Here is a 12836-nt window from a genome sequence, read left to right as displayed (position 1 = left end):
GGCAAAGGACATGAATAGACACTTCTCCAAGGAAGACATCCAGATGGCCAACCGACACATGAAAAAATGCTCAACATCACTAATCATCAGGGAAATACAAATTAAAACCACAATGATATACCACCTTACACCTGTCAGAATAGCTAACATTAACAACTCAGGCAACAACAGACATTGGCGAGGATGCGGAGAAAGAGGATCTCTTTTGCGTTGTTGGTGGGAATGCAAGCTGGTGCAGCCACTCTGGAAAACAGTATGGAGGTTCCTCAAAAAATTAAGAATAGAACTACCCTATGACCCAGCAATTGCACTACTAGGCATTTATCCACAGGATACAGGTGTGCTGTTTCAAAGGGACACATGCACCCCCATGTTTATAGCAGCACTATGCACAATAGCCAAAGTATGGAGAGAGCCCAAATGTCCATTGATGGATGAATGGAGAAAGAAGATGTGGGATATATATATATATATATATATATATATATATATATATATACACACACACACAATGGAGTATTACTTGGCAATCAAAAAGAATGAAATCTTGCCATTTGCAACTATGTGGATGGAACTGGAGGGTATTATGTAAGTGAAATCAGTCAGTCAGAGAAAGACAAAAATTATATGACTTCACTCATATGAGGACTTTAAGAGACAAAACAGATGAACATAAGGGAAGTGAAGAAAAAGTAATATAGAAACAGGGAGGGGGACAAAACAGAAGAGACTCATAAATATGGAGAACAAACTGAGGGTTGCTGGAAGGGTGGTGGGAGGGGGGATGGGCTAAATGGGTAAGGGGAATTAAGGAATCTATTCCTGAAATCATTGTTTCACTATATATATATGCTAACTAATTTGGATGTAAATTTTAAAAAATAAAAAATAAATAAATAAATAAATAAATAAATAAAATAAAAAAACACAAAACTCTTTGCCAACTAGGAATAAAAAGAAATTTCTCTAACTTGATAAAATTTGTAAAACTATAGCCATATCTTAAGTTGTCAAACATTAGAAGCATTCCTTTAAAATTAAGAATAAGCTAAAGACTTCACTATCACTCTTTTTTGGGAGGTGGTGTGCAGTCAACTTCAAGTATAGGAAGAAAGAAAAAGGAAATTATAGGTAAGAATTTTAAAGACAGAAACAAAACCATCATTATTCTCAGATAGTATTGATTATCTAAATAGAAACTCAAGAGAAAAACAGACCAATTATTAGAATTAGTAATTGAGATTAGAACGTAAACTGGACATATGATAAACATCTAAAAACCAGCTGCATTCCTACATACCAAAATATACATATACATATTTTAAAGTATATCATATACAAGACCAACAAAATATAAGGTACTAGAAATAAATCTAATGAAAATGTGCACCTCTTTATGAAGGATATTGTAAAACTTTATTTATTATTATTTTTTTATTTTTTAAGTAATCTCTACACCCACCATGGGGCTCAAACTCACAATGCTGACATCAAGAGTCACATGCTCTACCAGCTAAGCCAGCCAGAATCCCCTATAAAACTTTATTGAAGGGGTGCCTGGGTGGCTCAGTCAGTTAAGCATTCAACTCTTGGTTTCAACCCAGGCCATGATCTCACAGGTTCGTGGGTTCAAGCCCCACATTGCGCACTGTGCTGGCAGTGTGGAGCCTGCTCTGGATTCTCTCTCTCTCCCTCTCTCTCCCTCTCTCTCTGTCCCTCCCCTGCTCATGCTGTCACTTTCTCAAAATAAATAAATAAACTTAAAAAAAACTTTATTGGAATACATTAAAGAAATTCTAAGTAAGTGGAGATGTAGACCATGTTCAATGATAATAATAAATATTGTATAGTTGTTAATTACCTGAAAATAAGTTATAAAGCCCATGTAACTCAGTCACAATCTCAACAGTATTATTTATGGAACTTGACAACATTGTTTTAAAGCTTACATAGAAGAGCAAAGAACCAAGAGTGGACATGACAATTTTGGAGAACTTCTTCATCCTAGCAGCTATGTTGCTGTTTCTAAAGCTAGAAGAATTGAAACAGTGTGGTGCAGAGGGAGGGGCAGACAAAGAGACCTAGGAACAGAATAGAGAATTCAGGCATGGATGCATTCATATATGAAAACCTGGCAAATGACGGAAGTGGCTTTGCAAATAAAAAAGCAAAGGACAAACTGGTCTAGTGTTTTCCACATCTTGTTTAACAGACAACCCACAGCAAGAAATATGTTTCTGGTGGTCAGGAAGATGGCGGAGTAGGAGGATTCTTAGCTCACCTCATCCCACGGACACACCGAAATAATAGCTACATCTGCACAACTAACTCAGAGAGCAAAGTGAAGACTGGCAGAATAGACCTTCCACAGGTCTACTGTAGCGAGAAGGCCACACCAAAAAGGGGAGGAGGGGCAGAGATGTGGCTGGGAACCAAACCTCTGGTGAGACAAACCACAAACGGTGGGAACACTACAAGCATGGAGAAGCAATAGGATCAGCGCCCACACCAGCGATCCAGATCGAATACTGAGAACGTGAGTTGGGAAATTGAGTCCCCATAACAGCTGGCTTTGTAAACCAGTCAGGCTAACTATGGTAGCTTTTAAGATCAGTGGGGCTTAATTCTGGGTACTTTAAAAGTCAGCAGGCTTAACTGGGAGAGCTGTTGGGGGAGGGGGATAGGACACTGAGTCCCTTAAAGGGACTTTAAGGGCCAACATAATAAATAGCTCAGCCCAAGACACAGTACAGAAGCAGCAGTTTGGAAAGCATCTGGGGTATAGTGGAGGAGATTTATTTACTAATCTCAGAATGTGAGCTGAAGGGGCAGAGTCTTCAGGAAAGGTCAAGAACAAAAGTATTGCAAGTGCCATTTCTCTTTCCCTCCTCCAGCCACAGCTGGAACCAGTGCAAACACCTACCTATTGTGCCAGCACCACATGCTCCACCCTCGTCCCCCTGAGGACCTGCCCCCCCACCCAACCTGCCCAGCAGTCAGGCATCTCTCCAAAGCAGCTCCAGCAAGGGCTGGTGCCGCTCCAAAGGAACTCTTGTCCTGAGGAGCAAGGGAGATAACTAACTGTACACACCAGTGCACAGCTAGCTTGAGTGCAGATCCTGCCCGCTTATTAGCCTGCTGTGGCCTCAGACAGGCCCTTCAACAGTGTAGGGACAAAACTTCCCAGTGGACGGCACAGCAGCCAAAGTGGGTCATTGCAGCCAACTGGGCTGAAGGCAAACGCAGATCAGCCACAATGGAAGGTGCACACAGCCCACATGGGGGCGCCTTGGAGCACCTGGTTCTGCTCACCAAACACAATACGATACTTAGGCATAAACTTGACCACGGAGGCAGAAGACCTATACTCTGAAAACTAGAAAATATTGATGAAAGAACTTAAAGATGCCACAAATAAATGGAAAGCCATTCCATGCTCATGGTTTGGAAGAATTAGTATTGTTAAAATGTCCACACTACCCAAAGCAATCTACAGATTCCATGAAATTCCTGTCAAAATACCAACAGTATTTTTATAGAACTAGAACAAATAGTACTAAAATTTGTATGGAACCACAAAAATACCTCAAATAGTTAAAGCAATCTTGAGAAGGAAGAACAAAGCTGGAGGAATCACAATTTCAGATTTAAAGTTATATTACAAAGCTATAATAATCAAAACATTATGGTACTGGCACAAAAAGAGACACGTAGATCAGTGGAACAATGTAGAGAGTCCAGAAATAAACCCATGCTTAAATGGTCAACTAATGATGAAGGAGGTAGGAATACACAGTGGGGGGAAAACAGTTTCTTCAATAGATGGTGCTGGGAAAACTGGAAACTACATGCAACAGAATGAAACTGGACCACTTTTTACACCATATGTGATAATATCTCAAAATGGATTAAAAGCCTAAATGTGAGACCAAAAACCATAAAAATGATAGAAGAAAACATAGGCAGTAATCTCTTTGACATCAGCCTTCGCCACATTTTTCTAGATATGTCTCTCCAGGGAAGGAAAATAAAAGCAAAGTTAAACATTGGGACTACTTTAAGATAAAAAGCTTTTGCATAACAAAGGAAACCATTGATAAAACGAAAAGGCAACTTACTGAATGGGAGAATATATTTTCAAATGATATATCCAAAATATATAAGGAACTTATATAACTCAACACCAAAAATGAAAATAAATAATCTAGTTTAAAAATGGATATACGGCCTGAACAGACATTTTTCAAAACAAACAAACGAACAAACGAACGAACCCCAAACATACAGATTGCCAACAGACACATGAAATGATGCTCAATGTCACTAATAAATCAGGGAGATGCAAATCAAAACTACAATGGGTATCACCTTATTCCTGTCCAAATGGCTAGAATTGAAAAGAGAAGAAATAACAAGAGGTGTTATTGAGGACGTGGAGAAAAAGGAAACTTCATGCACTGTTGGTGGGAATGCAAATTGGTAAAGGCTCTGTGGAAAACAGTATGGAGTTTCCTCAAAAAAATAAAAATAGAAATACCATACAATGCAATAATTCCACTACTGGGTATTTACCCAAGGAAAATAAAAACACTAACTTGAAAAGAAATCTGCACCCCTGTGTTTATTTTAGCATTGTTTATGATCGTTAATATATGGAAGCAACTCAAGGGTCTATTAATAGATAAAGAAGATGTTAATATATATACACAATGGAATGTTATGCAGCCAAAAAGAGAATGAGATCTTACTTTTTTGTGACAACATGGATAGACCTAGAGAGTATTGTGCTAAATGAAACGTCAGACAGAGAAAGAGAAATATCATATTATTTCACTTATATGTGGAGTCTAAAAAACAAAACAAATGAACAAAGAAATAAACCAAAAAACAGACTCATCAATAGACAGAACAAACTGGTGGCTCCCAAAGGGTATTAAGAGGCACAAACTTCCTGTTGTAAAATAAGTCATGGAGAATAAAAGTACAGTATAGGGAATATAGTCAATAATATTGTAGTAACATGCGGTGACAGATGGTGACTGCACCATTGTAGCGAGCGCTGAGTAATACATAGAATTGTTGAATCAGTGTTGTATGCCTGAAAGTAATATAACACTATATGTTAATTATACTTCAATAAAAATTAAAAATAAAAAACAATTTAAAAAACAAGTGCATTTTTTATCACAAAACCAAACAGTGGTGTGTACACGCACGAATATATGCATACAACTAAAACAGAAGATTCAAGAAATACAGTTACAATTAGTATTTGCCATGCATTCTGGCATTTTCTATTCATCCCCATTTTATTAAACAAATAATTCCTGCTGCAACCCACAAAATTGATTTCATAACCATGACAGAGTTGTCGCCTTCGATTTGAAAATCTGCACTTGTACAAAAAGCATTCTTGATAAAGAATTCTGTGCAGTAGAGTGCTGGTATGTTAAAAGAACAGTTTCCCCAGGGTTTGGGGGAGAGCTGGGTTGTAGTGTTGGCCCGTGACCACTACAAGCCAGCAGTGTGTTTACCAATCAGCTAACAAAGTTCCTGAGGATCTAACAATGGACTCTCATGAGTTGGTAGGAGGCAGCTTCAGAACACCGTGATTCGAGCCTAACTGGTTACACATATGGAAAAAAAAAAAAATAATGATTGGATCTCTACATCACATCACATGTGAAAATTGATTTCAGGTGAGCTAAATACCCGACATGTGAAGAATATTACATGTGACTGTGAAATGCACATGTTATAAAAAGTAAAAAACAAAAATTCCTGGGTAGAAAAGGATTTTAAATGATAGGAAAAGTTACTACTCAAATTTAGTAGAGGCTTTGAAAAGTAAAACGTAAGGCAACCAGGAGACATGACTGCAGGAACCTCTAGGCGGGAAAGAAAAGAGAAGAGAGATGGTATTCTCAGAACCTAAGGTAAGGGCTCTGGCTGCCCAGCAGTCACTGAATGGAAAGGGCGGGGGGTATTCAGCAGAGTTGCAGCCATGATCCAGGCTGGACAAAGAGAGCTGGAATGGTAGAGACCCCACCAGAAGCAGAGTGTGTGGGGAGAAAGAGCCTGGTTTGTCCTCTTCAGTCTCCTATCTGTGCTTCCCATTTGCTGAATGAAAATGGAAGCCCGTCAGCAAGAGACCTTGGGAAATGTTTTTCAGAGATGAGCTCACTCTAAGAGGGGAAGGCTGAGTAAGGATCTGAGAGCAAACAGGTAAATAAATGCCCAGCACATCAGGGGGATACATATTACAGCTACACTGAGACCATTTCATATCCATCAGACCTGGAATACGTCTCAAGTTAAACAATTAAAAAGCATTTTAAGGATATGAAATGAAGAGAACTCTCACATTCTGGGAGTGAGCAGGGAAACTGACACAGCCAATTTTGAAAGTGGAGTTGTTTTCCTTGCTAAACTTGAAGGTGCACACGCCCTCTGTGACCTAGAAATTCTACTCCTTGGTATAAATTTCTGAGAAAGTTCTCACATGTATGAACAAGGTGACATGTCCAAGAATATGAACCATTTGAGGATGGTAAAAAATTGGAACCCAATGAAATGTCCATCAATAGAAGAAATGAGTTTTAAAATATTATCTACTAATAATGGAATACTATATCACAGATAAAATGAACTAGTGCTACATCTATCAACACGCGATAATCTCCTAAACCATGCTATTAAAGCAAGTAGCAGAAAACCATACACAATATCATTCACATTAAGTTTTAAAACAAAAGATGTATGTTCCATGGGGAACATTGTTTAGGATAGGTACATAAATAGCAAAAGTATAAAGATATACATAGGTTTTATATATTTTGGATACCAACCCTTTATTGGATATGTCATTTACAAAGATCATCTCCCATTCAGTAAGTGGTTGCCTTTTAGTTTTGTTGTTTCCTTCACTGTGCAGAAACTTTTTATTTTGATGTTGTCCCAATAATTTATTTTTGTTTTTATTTCCCTTGCCCCAGGAGACATGTCTAGAAAAAAGATGCCATGGCCGATGTCAGAGAAATTATTGCCTCTGCTCTCTCCTAGTATTTTTATTTTCAGGTATCGCAAGTAGGTCTTTGATCCAGTTTGAGTTTATTTTCATGTCTGGTGTAAGAAAGTGGTCCAGTTTCATTCTTTTGCATGTAGCTGTCCAGTTCTCCCAGAACCATCTGTTGAAGAGACTGTCCTCTTCCCATTGTATATTCTTTCCTCTTTTGTTGGAGATTAATTGACCATATAATTATGGATTTATTTCTGGGTTTTCTATTCCAGTTGATTGATCTATGTGTCTATTTTTGTGCCATATTGTTTTGATTGCTACAGTTTTGTAATATGAGTCTGGAATTGTGATACCTCTATTTTTGTTTTTCTTTGCCAAGATTGCTTTGGCTATTCGAGGTCTTTTGTGGTTCCATATAAATTTTAGGATTATTTGTTCAAGCTGTCAAAAATGCTATTGGTATTTTGATAGGGATTGCATTAAATGTGCAAATTGCTTTGGGTAGTATAGACATTTTAACAATATTTGTTATTCCAATCCATGACCATGGAATGTCTTTCTATTTCTTTGTGTCATCTTCAATTTCTTTTATCAGTGTTTTATAGTTTTCAGAGTGTAGGTCTTTCACCTCTTTGGTTAGGCTTATTCCTAGGTATCTTATTGTTTTTGGTATACATGTAAATGGGATTGCTTTTTAAATTTCTCTTTCTGCTGCTTTAATATTAGTGTATATAAATTCAACAGATTTCTATATATTGAGTTTACCAAATTCATTCATTGGTTATAGCAGTTTTTTGATGGTCTTTAGGGTTTTCTATCTGTAGCATCATGTTATCTGCAACTAGTGAAAGTTTTACTTCTTCCTTACCAGTTTGGATGTCTTTTATTTCTTTTTGTTGTCTGAATGCTGTGTCCAGGGCTTTCAGTACTACATTGAATAAAAGTGGTGAGAATGGACATCCTTGACTTGTTCCTGACCTTAGGGGAAAGGCTCTCAGCTTTTCACCATTGAGGATGAGGTTGGCTGTGGGTTTTTCATAGAAGGCCTTTATTCTGTTGATATATGTTCCCTCTAAATCTACTTTGTTGAGGTTTTTTTTTTTTATCATGAATGGATGTTGTATTTTGGCAAATGCTTTTTCTGTATTTATTGAAATGATCATATGATTTTTATCCTTTCTCTTAAAAAATGAGAAGACATGAACAGACATGCAGACAGCCAACAGGTACATGAAAAGATGCTCAACATCATTCATCATCAGGGAAATGCAAATCAAAACTACAATGAGATATCACCTCTTATCTGTCAGAATGGCTAAAATCAACAACACAAGAAAACAGTGTTGGTGAGGATGTAGAGAAGAACAACCCTGTATACCCTGTTGGTGGGAATACAAACTGGTACAGCCATTGTGGAAAACACTATGGAGATTCCTCAGAAGGTTAAAAATAGAATTACCCTACAATCCAGTAATTGCACTACTGGGTATTTACCCCCAAAATACAAAAACACCAATTCAAAGGGATATATGCACCCCTATGTGTACTGCAGCATTATTTACAATAGCCAAATTATGCAAGCAGCCCATGTGTCCATCCATAGATGAATGGATAAAGAAGATGTGGCATATATACACAATGGAATATTATTTAGTCACAAAAAAGAATGAAATCTTGCCATTTGCAACAACATGGATAAAGCTAGAGAGTATAATGCTAAGTGAAATAAACAGAGAAAGACAAATACCATATGATTTTACTCATATGTGGAATTTAAGAAACAAAATAAAGGGAAAAAACAGAGAAACAAATCAAGAAACAGACTCTTAACTGTAGAGAACAAACTGATGGTTACTAGAGGGGAGTTGGTGGGGGGATAGGTGAAATAGGTGAAGGGCAATATGAGTACAATTATGATGAGCACTGAGTAATGTGTAGAATTGTAAAATCACCATATTGCATGCTTGAAACTAATATAACACTGTATGTTATCTACACTGGAATTAAAATTAAATACTTAATTAAAAAAAGATACACGGGGAGGATAAATACAAAATTCAGAGTAATAGTAACTCTGGGAGTGGTATAGAGGAAAATGGGATCATGGAGTGGTCCCCAGGAGTCTTCAACAATATTTAAATGCTTTGTTTCTCAAGCTAGGTAAGCAATACTTGCTTGTTCATTGCATTTTCTCTTTACCTTTTGGTGTGTCTGAAATATTTGGTTTTTATTAAAAAGGTAAGGAAGCACTATCATCAAAACCTAATGTTTGTCAAAACTCTGCAATGTGTTTGTAACAACTCATAACATGCAGCTGGTATAACAGATAGCAATGGTTCATACATTGTCCATTAATTGATTTTTTTTATTTTTATTTTAGAGAGAGAGAGAGAGAGAGAGAGAGCACAAGCGGGGGAAGAACAGCAGAGGGGGAGAGAGACAGAATCCCAAGCAGGCTCCACACTGAACGTGGAGCTCAATCCCATGACCCTGGGATCATGACCTGAGCCAAAATCAAGAGTTGGACACTCAATCAACTGAGCCACCCAGGCGCCCCTCTTCATTAATTAATGACTCCACATGTTTCTGAACTTACCAAAAACTTGTGAGATTTCCTCTGAACATTTCAGCTTCTTTGTTTCATCAAGTACATAAAAAGCCAGAATGTTTTGAGATAGTATCAGTGGCTAACACTTATTAAGCACCTACCCTGCACAAGACACCAGTCACCCCCACTATATTATAGGAGAAAAACATGGCACCAAGAGACTCTGGCAATTTCCCAAAGCCACCCAGAAGAGCAGGGACAGACTGGGGTCCAGAGTCTTCACTATACTTTCTCTTTTGCCTCTCCCAGAGCAGCCATTATTTTTCTTTCTCACTTCTGAATAATTTTTAAACAAGTACAGATGAAATAAGTGCTTCTGAGGGTTTCCGGAACCGACGATAGAGAAAAGCCCTGTAATTTCATAGACTGAAAGACAAAATTCAGAGAGCTTCCTCAGGAGAAGGGAGGCCACCCGATCAGAATACCTGGCCCTGAGGCCCTGAAATAGCTGCCACCACCAGTTGTGTGACCGTGGGCAAGCTCATCAGACCAAGCGAATTCTAGTCCCAGCTCTACCATTTCCAACTCATTACTTGGCTTTCTTAAGCCTCCTCACCAAATAGAAATAATAATACCCACCTCTTCAGGTTTGTCTGAGATAAATGAAAACATGCATAATGCCAGGTCTGTAACCTCCGTGAGACTGTTACCCTCTGGGCAGAGCCAATGATGCCCATCTTTTGTCGAATCCACAGTCAGTCGCCCTGCATTTGAAGTGGACCATCATGGAAGAAGGATTTATACCATAGAAATTGGCTATTTCTACATCTCAGGGTTTGTTTTTTTGTTTTTGTGGATTTTTTGACAGCTGGTTGTTAAGCATTTACCAGCACCCCCTGCAAGTGTTGTTGGGAGCTGCTTTGTCGAATTGAAAAGCACTATATAAACATTAGCTACTCTTATTTAAGATTTCATGACCAACAGAACAAAAAAGAGAACTTTTAAGAGTGAAAATGTCTCCCATGAGAATATTGTTCTACATCTCGCAGAACACCTCGTGCAGTACACAAACTTAAGGCCTTCCTCTGCATCCCAAGCTAGTATGGTGGCACTCCCGGAACCAGTGGGTTTCTCAGGAAGTCAGTCCAGTGCAATGGGGCAGAGCTCCGGGGTTTTGTTATGAGTGAGCTGATGGTATCTGCAACACGTTGCTTTTGACCCTTGTGCCCTGTTCTTCCTGAAACCCCAGTGAGTACTGAGAACCCTGTCTTTTGTTTCCTTTGCCACTCCCTAGCTGGGTGCTGGGAGAATACCTTCTTCTAAAGGTTCGTTGGACAGAATTCCCACCTCATCGAAGGTTAACAATAATACATTTAAGATTTTAAATTTTAAGTAGATATGTTTAAAAACACCACACTTAATATATGAAAGGTAATGATGAAAATCTAGATGTGTAATGATTTCTGGGATTTTGTTTTCTAAACAGCACAAGAATGTGCTCTTCTGAAGACTGCCTTGTGACATTTCTTGTATAAATAAAATATTACCTTGCTCAGAAAGTGGAAAATCCTCATAACAAACACCTGAATATATTTTACTAAAAATTTCAGCAGGCTTTTCCCCTTGGACATGTTTAAAGAGCAACTGCAGAGCAGTTATTTATGCTTTTCTCAGCATGGTCTAAATGAGAGGAAATGGAATTGTAATGAAGTCTACGCGGGCTGCTTCAGCAAGTACTGCAGATACAAACACTCCCTTTGCTATTCTAATCAACATTGGGCTGACATGGCTGATTAGAAATTCCCAACTCAGAACATAGTTCTTTGAACTGGGGAAAAAAATGTTGCCATCTCATTTGCAGATTTAACTCCACGTGTCCAGCTGCTACAAAGCAATGGACAGAATGTACTGCATATAAATGGTTTGTTCCTCTCGATAGCCAAGCTTACAGAAATTGCATATGGATTTTACTTGCCTACATGGTGACAGAGTTATTAATGTGTTTTCCACTGAAGTAGAATTGAAGTAGAATTGTCATCCGCTGCCTGCCTCTCAGCCTGTCCGCTCTCGAATGCTCCCCCAATTCTGCCATTAGAGTTCTCTTCCTAAAATTTCAGTCACTCACAGTTCAACTTCACAGTTGCCACCTGTACTCTTATTTCACATTTTTATTTTGGTCAAATCTAAATAGCTCTAACCTTATTTTGGCCCTAAGCACTAATAGCTGTGAAAGCACACATGATTTGCTGCCACACAATGGAAGAAAATACAAAATCTTTATGATAATGCCTTATATAGAGAGTATATAAAGTTACAACTTTATATACTCAGTTTTAGCTGAGTTACAACTCAGTAACAAGAAGAAAAACAATCCAATTTGAAAATGGGCAGAATGTGGAGGGATGGGCTAAGTGGGTGATGGGCACTAAGGCAGGCACTTGCTGGGATGAGCACTGGGTATTATACGGAAGTGATGGATCGCTGGGTTCTACTCCTGTAACCAATACTACACTGTATGTTAACTAACTTGAATTTAAATAAATAAATTTAAAATAAAAAAAAATGAAAATGGGCAGAAGACTTAAACAGATACCCTACAAAAGACAACACACCAATGTCCAATAAGCACATGATAATATGTTCAACATCACTAGGCATCAGACAAAAGCAAATTAAAATTGCAGTAAGATACCAGTACACTCTAAAATTTAAAAGATTAATAATTCGAAGTTCATGAGGATGTAGAAAACCAGAAAATCTCATAAACCACTGGTGGGACTGTAAAATGGCACAAATATTTTTGGGAAGAAACCTTGGCATATCCTTAAAAGTTTGGAACAGTATATTCAAAAGCACAATTATCTAACTAGTAAGTATTTGTCTCTACATCAGAGATAGAAATATATACAGGGGCGCTTGGGTGGCTCAGTCAGTTAAGCGTCCGACTTCAGCTCAAGTCATGATCTCACAGCTTGTGGGTTTGAGCCCTATGTCGAGCTCTGTGCTGACATCTCAGAGCCGGGAGCCTGCTTCGAATTCTGTGTGTCTCTCTCTCTCTCTGCCCTTCCCCCAACCGCACTATGTCTCTCTCAAAAATAAATCAACATTAAACAAAATTTTTTTAAGAAATATATACAGAATAAAACAGGGTTAAAAAAAAGTCAAATATATAGTTACCGTATGACTCCGCAGTTGTGCTTCTCGTTATCCGTCCAAAGGAAATTAAAAAATACATCCACAGAAAGATTTGGACATGAATGTTCTGGGGAC

This window comes from Neofelis nebulosa, chromosome 6 (assembly GCF_028018385.1).
Source record: "Neofelis nebulosa isolate mNeoNeb1 chromosome 6, mNeoNeb1.pri, whole genome shotgun sequence".
In the NCBI taxonomy this organism is placed as follows: domain Eukaryota; kingdom Metazoa; phylum Chordata; class Mammalia; order Carnivora; family Felidae; genus Neofelis; species Neofelis nebulosa.
The sequence above is the reverse complement of the archived record's forward strand: the minus strand, read 5'-3'. Positions refer to the sequence as shown.